The following is a 20,764-nucleotide window of genomic DNA, read 5'->3' as shown; positions in this document are numbered from 1 at the left end:
CAACACAGAGAATCAGGAGCTGGAGCCACATGACCGAGCCTCAAACACATCAGCCGAGAACTGGGGCCTGGGGCTCCTCCTTCCGGGGAGCTGCGCAGACAAGTGGTGTGGCATTTGTGACGTCATGCTCGTTTGCTTTTTTTTTCATTTAGGAAATTCTGTCCACTTGTTTGTTTTTCAGTAGTAGTTTTAACCAGGATAGGGGTATGTTTTGAGGCGCTTACCTTTCTGGGTGCCTGTCCCAGTCGATGGCAGACATAGAATGCTCCAAATCATATGTGCACTTCTATAGGCCATTGCTCCTCGTACCTCTCGGAGGGGGTCAGGTTCTGGCTCGTGGTTTCCGGTAGGCTGAACTCCAATTGACTGATGCCCCAGACTAATATTGCATGTATCAGTCCGATAGCTCCAGGGAGCCGGAGGGGCTTCCTACAGAAATATATTTGTTTCTAGTATAGAGTGCTACCAGAATAGCATGGGTTCAATTACAGCCCTCTAGAAAGTGCTTAAGGTCAGGATTAGCTCTGCCGTTCAGAGTTTTATTGATACAGAAAACACTGAAGAGGATGTGCAGTGAATTAATATTTAACATAGACAAAGATTTCAGTAAGGGAGCAGAACCCTGTTTGTACTGTTTGGGACTTCCACTTGTTATTGTTTTAATTGCCAATTTATTTTTAGTAATTAAAGGTTGAGAATAATTTTGGGTTGTTGTAGAACCCCCAGCCACAGATACCATAGGTGAGATATGGATAGATGAGCTAATGAGTGTTATCCGGGCAGAGCAAGGTATATACTATATTCTGTATCTGATTTTAGAGAATGCCAAAGATGTTAGAAACTGTTTCTGTCATATTAAGTATATGACACTGGAAATATAGCTTGTTATCAATGTAAACACCAAGGAATTTTACATCTATTCTGTTCATAATTTGGGTATTGTTAATTTTTAGGTTAATTTGATTGGTGGACTTGTTACCAAACAATATATATAAAATGTTTTATCAATTTTTAAGGCAAGTTTGTTGGCAGTTAGCCACTAATGGACTTTAGTTCAGTACAGTGGAACCTCTATTAACGAGTGGCTCTATTAATGAGTTTTTCCAGTAACGAGCAAGCTACTCGCAGCAAATTTGTCTCTATTGACGAGCTCGCCTCTATTAACGAGTGAAACCCCATGGCGCTTCCTAGCGTCTCGCGGGTTCTCGCAAATTCTCGGACGCCTCTGACGCCAGTGTTGTTGTTGTATTTCACACGACAAGCATCCCTATGGATTTATTTGAGCTTTTCTTTGGGTTTTTAGTGGTTTTGCGACTACAATTTGTAACACACGATGTCTCCAAAGAAGCTGCTTGCTAAAGATAGTGTTGTCAAGAGGAAGAAAGACACAATTACTGTGGATTTAAAGAAGGAAATTGTAGCAAAGCATGAGTGTGGTGTCTGTGTGATTGATCTCACAAGGAAGTATGGCAGGTCCTCATCAACAATTTACACCATTAGTAAGGGAATGAGGAGGTAAGGGAGGATGCTGCCTCTTCCACTGAGATCAGGGAAGTGTTTGGAATGTTTGAAAAGGTGAACGCATTCTTGGAAAAGCTGCCCTGATAAAGCAGTGACAACCCGGTGTGTGAAAATGTTTAATTAATTTATCACTTTGTGATAACACTTTATGAAAGTGTTATCACTTTCGCAGGTATATGTCGCTTGAACGTAACACACTTTTTTTCTCTTGAATGCACCCAAACACCGCGCTCAAGCGTCATTTGAGCAAATATTTCTATAATATCCAATTCTTATCCGATCGACTTGGGGATTGTATAAATGTTTGCCATGAAATTTCCGTTTTCTTTAATAACCACATTGCCTATTTGAGAAAACGGCATTGTATTGTATCTTCGTGGTAAGACTATTATATTGTTGACACAACGAGTGTAATCAACGTAGTTTTTTATTTGGTGCTGGTCTAACGCATCCTTGTGTGACATTTGAAATGAAATTTGGGTGAAATTCCCAAGAAGACAGAGTCCGCCTGACTCAGAGGTGGATTCTCCTTCCACACCATAACCCCTCTCATCCTTCCCACCTCCCCATCGTCTCCCTCAAGCCAGCAACTACTCTTCATAAGGTAAAGTAAATATTAAAACACTACAACAAAACATTTATATTTACATGTGCAATATTATATTTACATAAAAAAAGTCATACAAGTATGGATGTTTTTGGGAGTGGAACGGATTAAATTTATTTCCTTTATTTTAAATGGGGAAATTTGTTTCCAAAGACGAGTTTTCCAGGATACGAGCTCGGTGCCAGAACGGATTAAACTCGTTAATAGAGGTTCCACTGTATTCACTCTCATTTAGAATAAGAATCAGAACTGGAGAAAATGAAGGCTATGTTGTCAGCAAATAGAATTGGCTGCAAGTGCTGAGTAGCATTTTTCAAGGTCATTAATACAAACGAGAAAGAGGAGTGGACCAGGAATATTAAACACGGCCACAGCAGCTGCAGCAGCAGAAACAACAAAGTTGCTTATGGACTAGTAATGCCAGTTAGAAATGTCAGGTAATGATCTGTAGTCCCATCAGTGATTATTCCCTAGGGGAGCCGGTCGGCCGAGCGGACAGCACACTGGACTTGTGATCCTGGGTTCGATCCCAGGCGCCGGCGAGAAACAATGGGCAGAGTTTCTTTCACCCTATGCCCCTGTTACCTAGCAGTAAAATAGGTACCTGGGTGTTAGCCAGCTGTCACGGGCTGCTTCCTGGGGGTGGAGGCCTGGTCGAGGACCGGGCCGCGGGGACACTAAAGCCCCGAAATCATCTCAAGATAACCTCAAGATAGGTTAGTGGAGAGGTTATGTTTGTCCAGATGTGGTCAAGAGTAGGGGGCAGTCATTTCAATAATTCTGGGTGGTTTGGTGATCATGGGTATAAACATGCAGGAGTTCATAGAGTTGGGTAACTAGCAACTTGAGGGTTATCTTGAGGTTATCTTGAGATGATTTCGGGGCTTTAGTGTCCCCGTGGCCCGGTCCTCGACCAGGCCTCCACCCCCAGGAAGCAGCCCGTGACAGCTGGCTAACACCCAGGTACATATTTTACTGCTAGGTAACAGGGGCATAGGGTAAAAGAAACTCTGCCCATTGTTTCTCGCCGGTGCCCAGGATTGAACCCGGGACCACAGGATCACAAGTCCAGTGTGCTGTTCGCTCGGCCGACCGGCTCTCCCCAGGGTTATCATGCTGGCAGTGGTTAATATTAAAATCACCTTGTGAGTAATTATCAAGTCATTTCAGAACCATAGGATGGGTAAAAGCATTTACAATGTGGGTCAAAGTCTTACAAAACTATGCAAGTGGGACCCTCCAAGCGAAAAGGATGGAATGACATGAAGAGTAATATTGCTAACATGAACTGAGAGGGAAACTTGCAAGTGCAAGCGAGACATCCCTACAGAAAATGTAGGGTAAAGTAGGGGAACAGGACCCACAGTCAAAGTACAGCATAAGCAAGAGTGAGGATGTTGCAGGGATTTTGCAAGGCAGGAAAGGTAGTAACATTCATAACGATCCTATCAAGACAGGACGGCGGTTTCAACATACAGGCTCTGGGCAGGGGGGAACGATTTTAAGGCAGAACTCAGTATGGTGTACTGTAGAGGATTAAGTCGAAGAGCCGAAGGAGAGGTAGACGAGTGAGCAAGGCAGCCTTAATCGAGTTTAGACAGCACAAGAGAGGAATGCAAATAGAGGAATGTGCATCTTATCAGCTCCCCAGGAGACTAAGTCAGATAAGGGCGTTAGAACATTCAACTCAGAGGAAAGAGATATGGGCTGACCAAGACAAACAATTGTCAAATATTAACCCCAAAAGTTTAGCAGAATATTTGTACAGAAGAGGACTACCATACAACGAGGACTACAGGACTACACTACAAAGAGGGACAAAGAATGACCTACTTCCAAGTAAAAGCCATAGCACAAGTCTTAGTTGTAGAGAACTTGAAGCCATGATTGGCGGCCCAAGATGACATGGCGTCGATCACAAGTTAAAGCTATCGTTGGAGGAAAGGGAAGTCATCACCCTTGACAGCAGAGGGTGAGATCGTCAACATATAGGGCCGAGAAAATGCCAAGAGAGAATGGTAGACCATTGAGGGCAACCAGGAAACTATTAGTGCTCGGAACACTACCTTGGGGAATACCTTCATATTGTTGAAGAGAATCGGAGAAAGTGGTACCGAGTGTCATTTCATTGCAAGAAATGACAAACATTGCTTTATTGTTAATGACAATACTGTTATCTTGAGATTATCTTGAGATGATTTCGGGGCTTTAGTGTCCCCCCTTCAACTCTTGCACTGTATCCACATTTTGCTTCTAAATTAAGAAAATTCCTTCAAGGATATTACAAGTGGTTGTACTGCAACAATTTCCAAGGAATCAAACCTAGTCAATCATCAAATATAGAACTTCCCTAACTAAACATTACCCAATTTATTCCATCCAAACAAAACCTAACTTAGCTACACCTACTTGCATGCAAGAGCTCTCCAAAATGGAAAAAAAAATTGGTTTTGAATGATCACCACTGGAGTAGGGTCTAAGACCTAAGCATACTTTCAATGCCCTACATCATCATCATCACTATTCTAATAAAAATAATATTAGTAATAATTAACACTTTATTTAGGGAAAGATATCATATGTAAGACATTGCAGAAAGTGACATACACAGTGTGCATTTCGGGCATAACTTAAGATAAAGAGAGTTAGGTTGTTTAAAGGTTTGATGAGGTGGACAATACTAACAACAAACAGGCTAACATAAAAGTTGTTCAGGACAATTTTCAAATGACATACAGCTTTTAGGGAGAGCATAACATGAAAAGAAGTAGATGAAAATGAACAGAAGTTATTAGGGAATGCTTAAAATTAAGTTGAGATATGACAAACAAGGAACATTTATGAAAAACAGCTGCTGCTTTAACAGTACTGTACATATAAAGTTACAACTTTTTAAAGTAGATGAGAGTAAGAAAAAACATACAATTCTTTATGATATATAGGAACAGTAGTACTGTATTTAGTAACAAATTAATTCAAATATACCTCAGCAAATTTGAGGTATTGTAACTAATAAGTAATGTTTACAATATTGCAACAACAAAACACAGGTTGACATTTACCTGAGGGCCACAAATACTAGTGGTTTCGATGAGGACAGGAAGCCAGTGGCTTGTCAAAGGTCCCCCCATTTGCCCTAATGATGACAAGTAGGATGAGAAATGGTAAACCTAGACTAACCCAACCCAAAGAGAAAATATTGTGCTTCATATTCAAAATTCAAAATGTTTATTCAGATAAAAGTACATACGTAGATGCAGAGTTACAAATTTATAGATAGATTTGGATTTATAGATAGAGCTAGTACATACAATACCTAAAGCCACTAATACGCACAGCGTTTTGGGCAAAATATATATATGGAATGCACAAGGCGTGTGATGTCATAATTTTATCCCAGTCCAGATTTTAGATTCTAGTGCTCTAGTTAGCAAGACTGTTTCATTTATGCACCCCGTTATACCCATCCAGCGAGTGGTACTGGAACTGCTACAAAGCACATAATAAGAATTATAACAATACAGTGGTACCTCGGAATGCGAGTGTCCCTGTATGCGAGTTTTTCGGAATACGAGCAGGATTTCCTCGTAAAATATGTCTCGGAACGCGAGGGTTGCCTCGGGACGCGAGTTTGTTGATACGCGTACAGGCTGACCCAGCGCGTGGTGGTTCGGCGATCGTCGCCCCTCCACCCCTCCGCCCCTCAGTTTACCATTGTCTCGTGCCCAGTGACTACCCCACATCAATTCTTCTAGCGGATTTTCAGTGTTTTGTTGGATTTTTGGTGATTTGACTGTACAATTTGTTATTATATATCTCACCATGGGTCCCAAGAAAGCCAGTGGTAAGGATAAAGGCCAGAAAGCCCATGTGAGGATGACAGTAGAGGAGAAACAAGAGATCATTCGGAAGCATGAGAACGGTACACGTGTTGTTGAACTTTGTAGACAGTACAACAAAGCCACATCAACAATATGCACTATACTTAAGAAGAAAAATGAGATTATGGGTGCTAAAGTGCCAAAAGGAGTCAGAACAATAACGAAACAAAGACCACAAATACTTGAAGAAGTGGAAAAGTTGTTATTAATTTGGATACACGACAAGGAGTTGAGGGGTGATAGTGTTTCGGAGGCCATTATTTGTGAGAAAGCCAGGGTATTGCACGAAGACCTAAAGAATACCCCCTGCAACGAGTGATGCAGATACGAAAGAGTTTAAGGCAAGCAGGGGCTGGTTTGAAAAATTTAGAAGGAGAAGTGGTATCCATAGTGTTACAAGGCATGGGGAGGCAGCCAGCTCAGACAAACCAGCCGCTGGACGATTTATTGAGGAATTTAAAGAGTTTGCAGAGGCTGAGGGATACCTACTGCAACAAGTGTTTAATTGTGACGAAACAGGACTGTTTTGGAAAAGAATGCCTAAGAGGACATACATTACCAAGGAGGAAAAATCCTTGCCCGGACACAAGCCTATGAAAGATAGGTTTACGCTTGTGCTGTGTTCAAATGCGAGTGGCGATTTGAAAATTAAACCCTTGCTAGTGTATCATTCTGAAAATCCAAGGGTTTTCAAACAATATAAAGTGCAGAAAACCCATTTGTGTGTGATGTGGAAGGCTAATAAAAAAGCATGAGTGACTAGGCTTATTTTTTCGGAGTGGGTGAATGAAGTGGTGTGCCCTGCCATAGAAAAATATCTGCAGGAGAAACATTTGCCACTCAAAGCCGTGCTTCTCCTCGACAATGCTCCTGCTCATCCTCCAGGCTTGGAAGATGATTTGTTGCCCAGATACAATAAATTCCTCACAGTTAAATTCCTTCCTCCTAACACCACTCCTCTAATTCAGCCTATGGACCAGAAAATCATAGCGAATTTTAAGAAACTTTATGAAAGGGCACTTTTCCGGAAATGTTTTGAAGTGACTGAAGCCACAAAACTCATCCTCAAAGAGTTCTGGAAACAGCATTTTAACATTTGTAGTGCTTTAAAACTCGTTGACAAAGCCTGGCAAGAAGTGACTCAAAGAACCCTGATCTCTGGCTGGAGAAAATTGTGGCCTGAATGTGTGAGAGAACTAGACTTTGAGGGGTTTGAGCCTCTAAATGATGCGCCTATTGTTGAGGAAATTGTTAGTCTAGGCCAGCAAATGGGCTTGGAATTGGATGGTGATGATGTGGAGGAGTTGGTGGAAGAACACAACGAAGAACTGACCACCGAAGAACTCCTAGCCCTTCAACAGGAACAGCAAGACAACGCAGCAGCGGATGATTCTAAAGTGGAGGAGGCAGTAGCGAATGTCCCTTCTGCAGTAATTAAGAAGGTGTGTCAGATGTGGGAAGAGATTCAAACAATTGTTGAAAACACTCACCCAGAGAAAGCTGTAGTAGGCCGTTGCCTTAATCTTTTCAATGACAATGTGATGCCTTACTACAGAGAGAGCTTGCGAAGAAGGGAAAAGCAAGCTTCCATGGACAGATTTGTGGTGAGGAAATCGAGCAGTGAGCCTCAACCAGGACCTAGTGGCACTCAGATAAAACGTCCCAGGGAGAGCACACCAGAAAGGTCCTCACTGCCTCATGTGATAATGGAAGGGGACTCCCCTTCCAAACAGTAACTCCTCTCCTCCTCCCCCCTCCTCACCATCTTCCATACACCTACAGCATTCAACAGCAAGGTAAGTAATAACTTGAACATAGTTTTGTAGGTTTATTTAGATGAATTAGGTATAAAAATTTAGTTTGATGTGGGGTTTTTGGGGTAGTCAGGAACGGATTAATTCATTTCCCTTTATTTCTTATGGGGAAATTAGCTTCGGAATACGAGGCGTCTCCAGGAACCAATTAAACTCTTAAACTGAGGTATGCCTGTACTCAATAATTAAATACTGACCGGGGAGGATTTACTGGGCGCAAATCCTTAACTGTAGCCTCTGTTTAACACAACAGTAAAATGTGTACTTGGTTGTAAAAACGATTCTTCGCGGCGGGGATCGTATTCAAGGGACCTGCCCAAAACGCTACACGTACTAGTGGCTGTACAAGAATGTAACAACTCTTGTATATATCTCAAAAAAAAAAAAAAATAATAATCATTTATTCATAAAATATACAAAGAAATATTTTACATTGGTAACCTAGTTTTTTATATATATATATATACACAAGAGTTCTTACATTCTTGTAAAGCCACTAGCACTCATAGTGTTTCCGGCAGGTCCTTAAAAATAGTTTTTAATATAATCTGAGAAAGAGATGTAATGCCATTAAGTTTCTTTGGGGGACATTTTCGGATACTGCATACAGTAACTTGCATTCTAATTGTTAAAACAGTACAGTACTGTATTTCCAATTGTCAGGCACAGGAAGTTATTTAGGCTTATCTAGGTTCTCCATGAACCTTTCCCAACCCACAACAGTTGCCTAACTCACTGGTATCTATTTACTGCTAGATGAACAGCAGCATGAGGTGAAAGGAAGCGAGCCCAATCGTCTCCAACCTGCTGCAGGAATCAAGCCAAGGACCTCATGGTAATGAACCACCAGCACGGACCACTGTGTTACGGGTCACTTTGTTTAGACTCGGTCACGTTACCATCGTTACACAAGCCATTAGTAACTGGTCTCGAGCACGAAGCTTCCTGTAGCCTATGTAAACACCTTCGGTACACTTATTATAATTATTAACACGTTCTCTATGTATAAAGTGGCTGCCTGTCCTCCAACACAATGAATTATTACATTTTATTTATAAATTGCTGAATTAAAAATAAAATTCAAATTCAAATTATTTTAAAATTATTTAATATATATATATATAAATTTATACATTATAAATTCAAACATTAAATGTATAAATTATACATTAGTATACATGTATAAATTATACATTAGTATACATGTATAAATTATACATTAGTATACATGTATAAATTATACATTAGTATACATGTATAAATTATACATTAGTATACATGTATAAATTATACATTAGTATACATGTATAAATTATACATTAGTATACATGTATAAATTTATACATTATACATTATTTAAAAATTAAAAGTTTGCTGGACAGTGCCTCTATGAATTACCCGAGTTTACCTGCGAGCCACTAACACTAGTGGCCTCGACGAGAACAGGAAGCCAGCGGCTTGTCGAGCCAACAGATCAGGGATCAAGAGAACCAAGCTTAGCTGAGGGAAACATGGGGGGGGGGGGGGTGACCTCGATACAACGCCTCCCTTTACACTAGAGGAATAGTGAGGTGTAGGGCCATGAGCCGTGGATAATACTCACATAACACCACGATACTGAGGTCAGGTGAGGCGAGACTCTTGTGGGGCCAAGGTCCTGGGGCCCGGTCCACCCTTAGGGGCGTCTCCTGGTGCTACTGGGGTCCCTCTCCTGGGGAAGTGTGCCTTCTGGGGGTCTCTCCCTGGGGGAGTGTCTCCTGGGGGAGTGTCTCCTGGGGGAGTGTCTCCTGGGGAAGTGTCTCTCTCCTGGGGAAGTGTCTCTCCTGGGGAAGTGTCTCTCTCCTGGGGAAGTGTCTCGCCTGGGGGTGTCTCCCTGGCTGGGGGAGTCTCTCTCTCCTGGGGGTCTCTCCCTGGCTGGGGGAGTGTCTCTCTCCTGGGGGTCTCTCCCTGGCTGGGGGTCTCTCCCTGGCTGGGGGAGTGTCTCTCTCCTGGGGGTCTCTCCCTGGCTGGGGGAGTCTCTCTCCTGGGGTAGTGAGCCTCCTGGAGGAGTCTCTCCTGGTAGAGTGTGTCTCCCTGGGGTAGTGAGCCTCCTGGTAGAGTGTGTCTCCCTGGGGTAGTGAGCCTCCTGGCAGAGTGTGTCCCTGGGGTAGTGTCACCAGGTACAGTGTGTGTGGAGGTGGCGTGAGACAGTGATAGCGGCGTCGACCAAAAGGAGCGTGACTGATCACCGCCGGGCCGCTCCCTCTACTAACCCAAAGTTACCCCAACATTACATATGTAATGAAGAACTACGGTATATTTACTCATTATAATGTTGGTGCTGAATTTAGAACATGAAAAAAAACATATTTTTACTCCTGAAATAATATAATTACATAACGAAACTAAGTGGCAGGTGACGCCATAGGAAGTCTACGATCCAAGCGACAATGTTATGGAGCGACTTATCCAAGATATTGTTGCCTAGAGGTTATATATTAAATTAGATTTGGATAGGATAGGTTCAGTTACGTTATGTTTGAGTACGTTAGTTAGATTAGGTAGGTACAGAAGGCTGTTATGCCACCAAACACTCTCCAGGCAACAATATATTCTGGATAAGTCGCTCCACAACAGTGTCGCTTGGATCGTAGACTTCCTATGGCGTCACCTGCTACTTAGTTTCGTTATAAAATTACATTATTTCAGATTAAAAATATGCTTTTGATGTTCTACAGTCAGCACCAACATTATAGTGAGTAAATATATCATATTTCTTCATTTACGTAGAAGCTTTGAATAATTGGACAGATCCTACCCCTCTGAGATTCATTCACTTAATATTTATATATGTATATATAATATATATATATATATATATATATATATATATATATATATATATATATATATATATATACATATATATATATATATATATATATATATATATATATATATATATATATATATATATATATATATATATATATGTGTGTGTGTGTGTGTGTGTGTGTGTGTGTGTATGTGTACTCACCTAGATGTACTCACCTAGTTGTGCTTGCGGGGGTTGAGCTCTGGCTCTTTGGTCCCGCCTCTCAACCGTCAATCAACAGGTGTACAGGTTCCTGAGCCTATTGGGCTCTATCATATCTACACTTGAAACTGTGTATGGAGTCAGCCTCCACCACATTACTTCCTAATGCATTCCATTTGTCAACAACTCTGACACTAAAAAAGTTCTTTCTAATATCTCTGTGGCTCATTTGGGCACTCAGTTTCCACCTGTGTCCACTAGTGCGTGTGCCCCTTGTGTTAAATAGCCTGTCTTTATCAACCCTGTCGATTCCCTTGAGAATCTTGAATGTGGTGATCATGTCCCCCCTAACTCTTCTGTCTTCCAACGAAGTGAGGTTTAATTCCCGTAGTCTCTCCTCGTAGCTCATACCTCTCAACTCGGGTACTAGTCTGGTGGCAAACGTTTGAACCTTTTCCAGTTTAGTCTTATGCTTGACTAGATATGGACTCCATGCTGGAGCCGCATACTCCAGGATTGGTCTGACATATGTGGTATATAATGTTCTGAAAGATTCCTTACACAAGTTTCTAAAGGCCGTTCTTATGTTAGCCAACCTGGCATATGCTACTGATGTTATCCTCTTGATATGAGCTTCAGGGGATAGGTCTGGCGTGATATAAACCCCCATGTCTTTCTCTCTCTCTGACCCTTGAAGTATTTCATCTCCCAAATGATACCTTGTATCTGGTCTCCTGCTTACTACCCCTATCTTCATTACATTACATTTGCTTGGGTTAAACTCTAACAGCCATTTGTTCGACCATTCCTGCAGCTTGTCCAGGTCTTCTTGAAGCCTCAAGCTGTCCTCCTCTGTCTTAATCCTTCTCATATTTTTGGCGTCGTCAGCAAACATTGAGAGGAATGAGTCTATACCCTCTGGGAGATCATTTACGTATATCAGAAACAGGATAGGTCCAAGCACAGAGCCCTGTGGGACTCGACTGGTGACTTCACGCCATTCTGAGGTCTCACCCCTCACTGTAACTCTCTGCTTCCTATTGCTTAGATACTCCCTTATCCACTGGAGCGCCCTACCAGTTACTCCTGCCTGTTTCTCCAGCTTATGCATCAACCTTTTATGGGGTACTGTGTCAAAGGCTTTCCGACAGTCCAAAAAAATGCAGTCCGCCCATCCTTCTCATTCTTGCTTAATCTTTGTCACCTGGTCGTAGAATTCTATTAAGCCAGCCAGTGTGTGTGTACTCACCTAGTTGTGTTTGCGGGGGTTGAGCTCTGGCTCTTTGATCCCGCCTCTCAACCGTCAATCAACAGGTGTACAGATTCCTGAGCCTATTGGGCTCTATCATACCTACACTTGAAACTGTGTATGCAGTCAGCCTCCACCACATCACTTCCTAATGCATTCCATTTGTCAACCACTCTGACACTAAAAAAGCTCTTTCTAATATCTCTGTGGCTCATTTGGGCGCTCAGTTTCCACCTGTGTCCCCTTGTACGTGTGCCCCTTGTGTTAAATAGCCTGTCTTTATCTACCCTATCAATTCCCTTCAGAATCTTGAATGTGGTGATCATGTCCCCCCCTAACTCTTCTGTCTTCCAGCGAAGTGAGGTTTAATTCCCTTAGTCTCTCCTCGTAGCTCATACATCTCAGCTCGGGTACTAGTCTGGTGGCAAACCTTTGAACCTTTTCCAATTTAGTCTTATCCTTGACTAGATATGGACTCCATGCTGGGGCTGCAAACTTCAGGATTGGCCTGACATATGTCGTATACAAAGTTCTGAATGATTTTTTACACACGTTTCTGAATGACGTTCGTATGTTGGCCAGCCTGGCATATGCCGCTGATGTTATCCTCTTGATATGTGCTGCAGGAGACAGGTCTGGCGTGATATCAACTCCCAAGTCTTTTTCTTTCTCTGACTCCTGAAGAATTTCCTCTACCAGATGATACCTTGTATCTGGCCTCCTGCTCCCTACACCTATCTTCATTACATTACATTTGGTTGGGTTGAACTCTAACAACCATTTGTTCGACCATTCCTTCAGCTTGTCTAGGTCTTCTTGAAGCCTCAAACAGTCCTCTTCTGCCTTAATCCTTCTCATAATTTTGGCATCGTCCGCAAACATTGAGAGAAATGAATCTATACCCTCCGGGAGATCATTTACATATATCAGAAACAAGATAGGACCGAGTACAGAGCCCTGTGGGACTCCACTGGTGACTTCACGCCAATCAGAGGTCTCACCCCTCACCGTAACTCTCTGCTTCCTATTGCTTAGATACTCCCTTATCCACTGGAGCACCTTACCAGCTACACCTGCCTGTCTCTCCAGCTTATGTACCAGCCTCTTATGTGGTACTGTGTGTGTGTGTGTATGTGTATGTGTGTGTATGTGTGTATGTGTGTATGTGTGTGTGTGTATGTGTGTGTGTGTGTGTGTGTGTGTGTGTGTGTGTGTGTGTGTGTGTGTGTGTGTGTGTGTGTGTGTGTGTGTGTGTGTGTGTGTGTGTGTGTGTTTACTAGTTGTGTTTTTGCGGGGGTTGAGCTTTGCTCTTTCGGCCCGCCTCTCAACTGTCAATCAACTGTTTACTAACTACTTTTTTTTTTCCCCCACACCACTCACACACACACCCCCCCAGGAAGCAGCCCGTGACAGCTGACTAACTCCCAGGTACCTATTTACTGCTAGGTAACAGGGGCACTTAGGGTGAAAGAAACTTTGCCCATTTGTTTCTGCCTCGTGCGGGAATCGAACCCGCGCCACAGAATTACGAGTCCTGCGCGCTATCCACCAGGCTACGAGGCCCCTGTATGTGTGTGTGTGTGTGTGTGTGTGTGTGTGTGTGTGTGTGTGTGTGTGTGTGTGTGTGTGTGTGTGTGTACTCACCTAATTGTGCTTGTGGGGGTTGAGCTTTGTCTCATTGGTCCCGCCTCTCAACTGTCAATCAACTGGTGTACAGGTTCCTGAGCCTACTGGGCTCTATCATATCTACACTTGAAACTGTGTATGGAGTCAGCCTCCACCACATCACTTCCTAATGCATTCCATTTATTAACTACTCTGACACTGAAAAATTCTTTCTAACGTCTCTGTGGCTCATGTGGGTACTAAGTTTCCACCTGTGTTCCCTTGTTCGTGTCCCACCCGTGCTGAAGAGTTGAAGGTGGTTATCATGTCTCCCCTTACACTAGCTCTCCACATATGTCAGTTGCTTAATTTAGAAATTATACTTGTGGTCCATCTCGAACCCATTGTTGATGTGACGACTTATATTGAATTTTGTAACTAGCTCATCATGATTGTAACTTGCTAAGCTAAATGAATTGTGGGGTTCAGTCCCTGAGCCCATTATGTGCCTCTGTAACCCTTTCCACTACCGCCCACAAGATGGGTATGGGGTGCATAATAAATGAACTAAACTAACTAACTCCCCTTAGTCTTCTGTTTTCTAGGGATGTGAGGTTCAGCTCCTTTAACCTTTCCTCGTAGCTCAATCCTCTCAGTTCCGGCACGAGCCTGGTGGCATACCGCTGAATCTTATCTAACTTTGTCTTGTGTTTAACTAGGTATGGACTCCAGGCTGGAGCTGCATACTCCAGGATTGGTCTGACATAAGTGGTATACAGGGTTCTGAAAGATTCCTTACACAAGTTTCTAAAGGCAGTTCTTATGTTGGTCAGTCTAGCATATGCCGCTGATGATATCCTTTTGATGTGGGCCTCTGAGGACAGGTTCGGTGTGATATCAACCCCCAGATCTTTCTCTCTATTTGACTCTTGCAGGATTTCACCTACCAGATGGTACCTTGTGTTCAGCCTCCTGCTCCCTTCGCCTAATTTCATTACCTTACACTTTCCTGAGTTGAACTTTAGCAGCCATTTTTTAGACCATTCCTCCAGTTTATCCAGGTCATCATGTCTCTGTCTATCTTCATCCGTCTTGATTCTTCTTATAATTTTTGCATCATCAGCAAACATTGAGAGGAACGAGTCTATACCCTCCGGAAGATCGTTTACATATACTAGAAACAGGATGGGTCCAGGTACTGAGCCCTGTGGGACTCCGCTGGTGACATCTCGCCACTCTGATGTCTCCCCCTCACCGTTAATCGCTATTTCCTGTTGCTTAGGTACTCCCTTATCCACTGGAGCACCTTCCCTTTTATTCCTGCCTGTTGCTCCAACTTTTTTAACAACCTTTTATGGGGTACTGTGTCAAAGGCTTTTTGGCAGTCCAGGAAAATGCAGTCGGCCCACCCTTCTCTTTCCTGCCTAATTTTTGTTGCCGGGTCATAGAATTCTATTAAACCTGTGAGGCACGATTTACCATCCCTGAACCCATGTTGGTGGTGCGTTACAAAGCTATTTCCCTCCAGATGCTCTACGAGCCTTTTCCTCACGATCTTCTCCACCACCTTGCATGGTATACAAGTTAGGGAAACTGGCCTGTAGTTCAGTGCCTCTTGCTTGTCACCCTTCTTGTATATTGGGACTACGTTAGCTGTCTTCCAACTTTCTGGTAAGTCTTCTGTTTCCAGTGACCTGTTATACACCATAGAGAGTGGCACACTTAGTGTTTTTGCACCTTCCTTTAGTATGCATGGTGAGATTCTGTCAGGCCCAACAGCCTTTGTCACATCCAGCTCCAGCAGACACCTTTTGACCTCATCACTGGTGAGGTCAAATTCCTCCAAGGTTGCTTGGTTTGCCTCCTCCTCATTTAGTGCAGGGGCTTCTCCTTGTTCTATTGTGAAGACCTCCTGGAATCTCTTGTTGAGTTCTTCACATACCTCCTTGTCATTCTCTGTGTATTCAAATTCAAATTCAAATTCAAATGTTTATTCAGGTAAAGTGTATACATAAAAGGTGTGATACAAATATTGGTGAATTTATAGATAGAGTTAGTACATACAAGGCCTAAAGCCACTATTACGCAAAGCGTTTCAGGCAGGAAAAAACTAAAGACTAAAACTTAATACTAATTGAGATTAAAGTATAAAATGTGTTGAGAAAATATATATATAAAAAAGGGGGGAACATGGCAGAAAAACAGCAAAAAATAAAATTCTGTTCTGCATCTGTTCTCTCCTTTTCGCAGCTTCATCACTTGTTCCTTCACTGCTGTTTTCCTCCTGATGTGGCTGTGGAGCAGCTTTGGTTGGGTCTTGGCTTTACTCGCGATGTTATTTTCAAACTGTCTCTCTGCTTCCCTACTCACTCTGAGGTACTCATTTCTGGCCCTCTGGTATCTCTCCCTGCTCTCCGGTGTTCTGTTAGTTCTGTAGTTTCTCCATGTTCTTTTACTCAGTTGCTTCGCTACCTTACATTCCTGGTTGAACCATGGGTTTTTCTGTTGTTTTTCGTTTTTCTCCTTTTGGACGGGGATAAACCTGTCTGCAGCTTCCTGGCACTTCTGGGTGACAATATCCATCATGACCTGCACATTCTTGTCTCCGCGTTCTGTTTCCCATGGTATTCCCCTGAGGAAGTTTCTCATCTTGTCATATTTTCCTCTTCGGTAATTTAGTCTTTTTCCCTTCGATCCCATCCTTGGATAGGGTATCCCTACCTCCACCAAGTACTCAAAGGTCAGTACACTGTGGTCACTCATTCCTATGGGGGCTTCCCTTATTTCTGAGTCATTCAGGGTGAATATCAAGTCGAGTCTAGCTGGTTCATCATTGCCTCTCACTCTTGTGGGTTTCTTGACATGCTGGCTCAGAAAGTTCCTTGTTGCCACTTCCAAGAGTTTAGCTCTCCACGTATCTGCACCTCCATGTGGGTCCCCATTCTCCCAGTCTATCTTTCCATGGTTGAATTCGCCCATGATTAATTAAGAGTCTGGAGCCATTCCTGCAGGCAACTGAAGCTGCTCTCTCTATTATATTAATGGTTGCCATGTTGTTCCTATCAAACTCCTGTCTAGGTCTTCTGTCATTTAGGGGAGGGTTGTAAATGAGTGCCACTATTATCTTAGGTTCACCCATTGGTATAGTTCCTGTTATGTAATCTCTGAACTCGTCACAGTCCGGAATTTTCATCTCATCAAAACTCCAGTCCTTCCTTATCAGCAGGGCCACTCCTAACCTCCTCTCCCTTCCCTCTCTTTCCTTACTATATAGTAGTCCTTTGGAAACACAGCATCTGTTATGACTCATGACAATTTTGTTTCTGTGAGTCCTATTACATCAGGGTTTTCTTCTTGTGCACTTTCTGCCAGTTCACTTGCTTTATTGGTAATCCCATCAATGTTTGAGTACATTACCTTGAAACTCACTTTCTTATTTCCAATTTCACCCTCACTCCCCACAAGTGTAGGAGGTTGTTCTATGGTCATTGTTACTTGGGTAGGCTCATCCTCCTTTGAGGTAGTTTCCAGGGGTTCAGGGGGAGGTGGAGTGGGGGACGGAGGGCTTAGGTCTTCCTCAGGCCTGCTTGGGGCAGGAAGAAGTCCTGGGGGTGAGGGGACTGTGTGTGTGTGTGTGTGTGTGTGTGTGTGTGTGTGTGTGTGTGTGTGTGTGTGTGTGTACTCACGTAATTGTGCTTGCGGGGCTTGAGCTCTGGCTCTTTGGTCCCGCCTCTCGGCCGTCAATTAACTGGTGTACAGATTCCTGAGCCTGCTGGGCTCTATCATATCTACATTTGAAACTGTGTATGGAGCCAGCCTCCATAACATCACTGCCTAATGCATTCCATTTATTAACTACTCTGACACTGAAAAAATTCTTTCTAACGTTTCTGTGGCTCATGTGGGTACTAAGTTTCCACCTGTGTGGAAATGTTGGAAATGTTGGATAATGTCCAACATCTGTTGGAAATGTTAGTTGAACCCTGGATGTCGGTACTGTGGTAAGAAGCGACAGTGTAGTCAAAATTGAAAAAGGTGAAAAATTGTTACCATCTTGTTGTAATTGTCGAGGCAGCCACAATGCTGATTCCTCTTTATGTCCCATGAAGCCTCATATGAGAGACTCCAGGCCGGGTCCTACAAGCAGGATAGATGTAGCTTCGAAGGAAGGCAAGGTTGTGCAGCAGGAACAAGGAGGAAACAAAGGAAAGCCAACGACAGCCCCCATGACCAACGTTTGGGGAACAGGAACGGCGACAATTAAGGCGAGCCTAGTGACAGTAGGCAATGCAACTGAAAAAATGAACCGTTGTCGGAATAAGGTTCAGGACAATATAGTGAACTCGGAGGTTGGTACTCAAATCTTGGAATAGCTCAAAAAGCTAGACAAGAGGATTGAAGCATTAGAACAATTAGCAATGGAGAGTAGAGGGTAGACGGGGTGAAGATGGTGGTGAAACAGGACGTGAAATGAGGAGTGAAACGGGCGTAGAAGAAAGTCAGGAAGAGCGACAGATGATAAGATAGTCAGGAAAATGAACTTACTCGTAGTGTTGGCAGTGTTCAACCTAATGTAGTGACAATTGTTGAAACAAAAGTTAAAGTAAAACGGGATACACATATACAAAAAATAGATATGAATAATATCACCTTTGATGTTAGTAGTTGTGCAAGTGAGGAGAAAGCAAAAGTGTTAGTGTTTGGAGAAAGTGTCTAAGCTGATCTTGTATCTCATAGAATGTGACGGACAGGGCAAAGGTAATTTTATTATAGTCATCGTGAAAGAAAGTAGAGTGAGGATACTATCTTGGAACGTTAATGGGTTAAAATTTAACCCATTAACGTTCGGTGGATGTACACTATTATTATACTCGTAGAGAGAATATTGACATAGTAGCACTCCAGAACTTGGGATAGGGATGGTAGCATTCTGAGGCTAAACAGGGTGAACTACCCAGCGGGTTTTCTTCCTATTGGGGAGTGTTGTACATGCTGCTATGGCGGTATGTCCACTCACAGGATGAGTGGCGCTGCCCGATAAACTCGCCCCTCGGGGCAAAATTGAATTTTAAATGACTATAAAGGTTTTCACTTATATGCTGGTGGAGGAATTAGAGGAGTCTCATGATATGTCAAAAGTGCCATACCTGATGCGATAACTGGAATCCCTCAGAGAAATAGAGGTATTGAAATTATTAGTTTGCGGGTAAAATTACAAGACAGAGTTAAATTTCATTAATCTATACATCTCTGATAACTCTTTTGATTTAAGATACTTGCCTGATTCCTTCTTATCTGAAGATAGACTTGTGGTAGGGGATTTTAATGCCAGACATCCAGCTTTAGGATCAAGGGGTAAAGCAAATAGTAATGGTTGCAGAGGTACCAGTTTTTACAGGAGCATGAAGATGCTCAACTGCTGGGTGAACCCTCTCCTACTTATCTGCGAGGAGGGAGATTAGATTATGCTTCTTTGATAAATATTAGGGGGACATAAAGGGGAATTGTCTTACTGTGGATGAAGTACTAAGTGATCATTTTACATTACGAATACAGCTTAAACTAGATAAAAAGAATGCCTGCCTTCAGAGGAAAAAGTTAGAGTTTAGTGAGGGAGAATTAAGGGGTCTTGTTGGTCATATAAAGTCTTGGGATCATACTTACAAATACAAATACAAATACAACTATTTATTCAGGTAATGTACATACATACAAGGTGAAATACAAAAGTTGATGGATTTATAGATAGAGCTAGTACATACAATACCTAAAGCCACTATTACGCAAAGCGTTTCGGGCAGGAAAAACACTAAGACTAAAACTTAATACTAATTGAGATTAATGAATAAATTGTGTTGAGAAAAAATAAGAAAGAAATGAAAAAGGGGGAAGGGGGAACATGGCAGAAAAAAAACAAAAATACAATATGGTCAACAAACAGCATTGTTTAAAATAGTAGACATGGGTTGACATTTAGGGGTAAGGTAGGTTACATTGAGTTAATTAGGTGGTACTTCGTTTTTATCTTAAACTGGTTGAGAGAGGTGCAGCCTTTAACATAATTGGGAAGGCCATTCCACATTCTGGGTTCCTTGATTTGTAGAGCATTTCTAGTTTGATTAAGTCGTACTCTTGGAATATCAAATAGGTATTTGTTTCTGGTGTGGTGCCCATGGGTTCTGTTACAACCTTCTAGGAAGCTTTTAAGGTCAGGATTGGCATTACAGTTCAGCGTTTTATATATATAAAATGCACATGAGAGAATATGCAGTGACTTAATATCTAACATATTCAGAGATTTGAGTAAGGGTACCGAGTGATGTCTGGGGGCTAGAGTTAGATATTGTCCTAATAGCAGCTTTGTGTTGAGTAATTAGAGGACGTAAATGATTTTGGGTAGTAGAACCCCAAGCACAAATACCATAGTTGAGATATGGATAGATGAGAGAGTAAGTGCACCAAGGCAAGGCGAGGTACATAATATCTGATCTTAGAAAGAATGCCAACAGTTTTTGAGACTTTTTTTGATATATTTAGAATGTGTCCCTGGAAATTCAGCTTGTGGTCAATGAGAACGCCAAGGAATTTGCCATCTACTTTGTTACAAATTTGAGTATTATTAATCCTGAGATTTATTTGATTTGAGGATTTATTGCCAAACAAAATATAGAACGTTTTGTCAATATTGAGGGTGAGTTTGTTGGCAGTTAGCCAAAGATGGACTTTATTTAGTTCAGTATTCACTGTGACATTTAGAGCAAGGGGGTCAGGACTGGAGTAAATGAAGGTTGTGTCGTCAGCAAATAGAATTGGTTTTGGTTTATGGGCCAGTTTCGGCAGAATAATTTTATGTAGACCTAATTAAGGCAGTAGATGTATTTAATGCTATGTTGAACAGAACAACATCCACTATAAAAAAACATCCACCCAGAAAAAAATTATAAACAGGTAGGGGCCTGGCGGCTGAGTGGACAGTGTTTGGGATTCATAGTCCTAAGGTTCCGGGTTCTATCCCGGCGAAGGCGGGAAACAAATGGGCAGAGTTTCTAAAACTCTGATGGCCCTGTTCAC

At 42.3% G+C, this 20,764-nt stretch overlaps 1 protein-coding gene across 2 annotated transcripts in view; it reads right to left on the bottom strand.

Annotated features, from left to right (window-relative positions):
- Positions 1-19,134, bottom strand: part of LOC123767973 (transmembrane protein 254) — a 34,189-nt gene extending 15,055 nt beyond the window's left edge. The window contains exon 1 of one of the 2 annotated variants that reach the window (XM_045758198.2): positions 18,974-19,134. The gene's annotated coding sequence lies outside the window, so the exon portion shown is untranslated. Of the gene's footprint in view, positions 1-9,426; positions 10,085-18,973 lie in introns of those variants that run through there. The other variant, XM_045758197.2, reaches the window with a different exon arrangement.
- Between the last annotated feature and the right edge of the window lie 1,630 nt (positions 19,135-20,764).

The sequence above is a fragment of the Procambarus clarkii genome, chromosome 58 (assembly GCF_040958095.1).
Source record: "Procambarus clarkii isolate CNS0578487 chromosome 58, FALCON_Pclarkii_2.0, whole genome shotgun sequence".
Classification (NCBI taxonomy): Eukaryota; Metazoa; Arthropoda; class Malacostraca; order Decapoda; family Cambaridae; genus Procambarus; species Procambarus clarkii.
The sequence above is the reverse complement of the archived record's forward strand: the minus strand, read 5'-3'. Positions and strand labels throughout refer to the sequence as shown.